Source organism: Castanea sativa, chromosome 11, assembly GCF_040712315.1.
Source record: "Castanea sativa cultivar Marrone di Chiusa Pesio chromosome 11, ASM4071231v1".
Lineage (NCBI taxonomy): Eukaryota > Viridiplantae > Streptophyta > Magnoliopsida > Fagales > Fagaceae > Castanea > Castanea sativa.
Window position 1 is genome coordinate 3,055,683 of NC_134023.1, and position 3,281 is coordinate 3,058,963.

The window sequence follows — 3,281 nt, forward strand, 5'->3', positions numbered from 1 at the left end:
ACCAAAAGCCATCTCTATTATGTACCTAGCTAAAGACAAACTTTAGATGTTCCTTTGAACCTCTATAAAGCCATGACTAAGAAAATACATAAATAAATATTTACCTACCTTTGACTAGTTTCATTTATGCTATCTTGCTCAAAACCAGTTCCTTCTTATAAAACAACATATTTATGAGAAGATTTCGATAGAACAAGTATAGTCTTCTCTCTCTCCTTCACCACATCCCTCTAAAATTTCCAACCATTCGTAGATGGGTAATATATATAAGTAAAAAAAGATTCGGAACTAGGTTTTCTTTGTTGTTAAGTTTTAAGTTGTTTTTCAATATATATAGTTAATTGAGATTTAAAATATAATATTCATTATAGTTGTTAACATGTATAGTGTTATAAGTTTTAGGCCCAACTAAATTACTTGTATGGCACACATTCTTGTACTACACCTTTACTTGTACTGCACTTCTATGCCTCCTATATAAAAGCACACATGTATATTCTTTAGTTGAGAAATACAATACAATTATTCAGTATTTCTAACATGATATCAGAGCCACTGCTCTGACCTTTTCTTTAGCAGTCTTGTCTTTATTAGTGTTACTCCATTCTCGCTTCTGCCGTCACAGCAGTTGCCACAGCCTTTCGCCGTTAAACCTCCGACCTCTTCCAAACATTGTCCTTAGGTTCCGAACCTGTCGCGGCCGCCGTTGAGGAGTTTCACACAGACTACTGCCTTTTTCACACCATCGCGAATCCTGCCCCAATCAACTTTTTGCAGGTACCACTGAGATTTTCCTTCGCCGATCTACTCCTTGGTGGAATCCTGGCCGTCATCGGAGGCTCCACGCGCCGGTCAAAGTATTGGCAAAATCATACACGCGCCACCAGGGTTGCTTCGATCTTGTAGCCGCCACCACCTTTGGAATCTTCTTTCTCCAATCTACAACTTCGGAAAAGCATCGGCTTCATCGGATTGATCACGCACTCCCACGCGCCGCTAGTATACCCTGCCCCGTGTCACGTGCCATCTACGCTTGGGTTACATGGCCAGTCATTATGATTCTGTCTTATTTCTTCGTCGCACTGACAAAGACACTATTTTACTTCTCCTGTATGTGGATGATATGATCATAACTGGTGATGATCTCAGTGGCATTCAAGAACTCAAGGATTTTCTCAGTCAGCAGTTTGAGATGAAAGATCTTGGACATCTCAGCTACTTCTTGGGTCTTGAAATCACTCATTCTACAGATGGACTTTACATTATTCAAGCCAAGTATGCCTTTGAACTCTTGTCTCGAGCTGGACTTACTGATAGCAAGATTGTTGACACTCCAATTGAGCTTAATGCGCATTTGACTTCCTCAGGAGGGAAACCATTGTCTAATCCCTCTCTTTACAGACGCTTAGTTGGCAGCCTAGTTTATCTCACTGTTACTCGTCTAGACATTTCTTATGCTGTTCACTAGGTGAGCCAGTATCTGTCTGCTCCACGATCGACTCACTATGCTGCTATTCTGCGCATTCTTTAGTACCTAAAGGGCACTCTCTTCCATGGTCTTTTCTACTCTGCTCAGTCTCCTCTTGTTCTCCTTGCATTTTCTGATGCTGATTGGGCAGGAGATCTCACTGATCGTAGGTCCACCACTGGTTATTACTTTCTTCTTGGTTCTTCTCTAATTTCTTGGCGAAAAAAGAAACAAACTTATGTGGCCCGCTTCAGTACTGAAGCAGAATATCGTGCCCTTGCTGATACCACATCTGAGCTTCTTTGGCTACGATGGCTTCTCAAAGACTTAGGTGTGTCTACATCCTCTGCTACTCCTCTTTATTGTGACAACAAGAATGCCATTCATATTGCTCACAATGATGTCTTCCATGAACGGACTAAACACATCGAGATCGATTGTCATTTTATCCGTTATCATCTTGTCAATGGTGCTCTCAAACTAATCTCAGTCTCCTTTACAGATCAACTTGCAGATATCTTCACCAAGTCACATCCTAAGAGACACCTTCGTACTTTGGTTGACAACCTCAAGTTGGTCTCACATCCACCTTGAGTTTGAGGGGGGCTGTTAACGTGTATAGTGTTATGGGTTTTAGGCCCAACTAGATTACTTGTATAGCATACATTCTTGTACTACACATTTACTTGTACTGCATTCCTATGCCTCCTATATAAAGACACACATGTATTTTCTTTAGTTGAGAAATATAATACAATTATTTAGTATTTCTAACAATAGTACTTAAAGAAATAACTAAACATGGGAGATTTGATTAAAAACTAATGGTATTACTTGAAAGAATAAGAAATAGATACAGGTTGTGGCTACTCTAACAAATAATGCTTGATTCTAACAAATACTAATTGGCTTTGCTCTACAGGAAAGGCTTATTCTTAAGCAATTGAAGTTTTGTCTTAATATGGTTACTCCTTGTGTTTTTATGTTAAGATTAATTTCTTAAGGCTGCTCAGTCAGACTCAAAGGTATTTAGTAGCTTTCAAAAGTGTGATCTACTCGTTGTTAGTTAGAAAATAAAGAATTGTGTGTTTAGTCTGGTGTCTGGACTAGATATGCTTGCAATTCTAAATTGCCAATTGTATCTCTTTGTGGAAATTGCTCCCAGCTTGAAAACCTAACATTCTACCTCATTAAACTCTGCTTAGTTGAATATGAAGCTCTAATGTTTAAGCCCTCATTGCTATGTGCATCATCTCTCTATGTTGCAAAATGCACCCTGCACATGTCTCTAGCTTGAACCCCTCTGCTTTGCAAACAAGCATGCTATGAAGAGTCCCAACCCAGGTAATTTTCAAGATTCAGTACCTTTTTTAGTTTTCACTTTCCTTAAAATCTCAAATATGTTTATTTGATTGCTTCAGAGATTGCGCAAAGATGATCTTAGGATTCCATAAAGCTGCTGGAAAAGGACAGTTGAGAGTCTCATATGAGAAGTACATGAGGCCTGATCTCAGTGGTGCTGCTGCAATAAAGCCTTTAGATAGCCTTCATCAATGATTTGACTTGTGTGGATAGCTTCCCTCTGTAATTAGATCGTCAAAACCTAATGATGACGGAAAATATGCAGGTAAGATTTTCAGTTCTATTTGAATCTTTTGCATGACATACGGCTTTTTATCACTTCTGCACATCTCAAAAAGCATTTTTGTTCCCAAAGTTAATCTTGGACATTCTCCAAATTATTTCTTGGAAGCTCCTTGATTTGCCAGCTGATGCTGCTCAGTGTTCATGCTAAAATTGGTGTTGATTTTTT

General features: G+C 39.0%; 1 pseudogene; it reads left to right on the forward strand.

The window, feature by feature from the left end:
- The first annotated feature begins 253 nt into the window (after positions 1–253).
- On the forward strand, positions 254–3,025 carry LOC142615904 (putative cyclin-B3-1; annotated as a pseudogene).
- Positions 3,026–3,281: the final 256 nt, after the last annotated feature.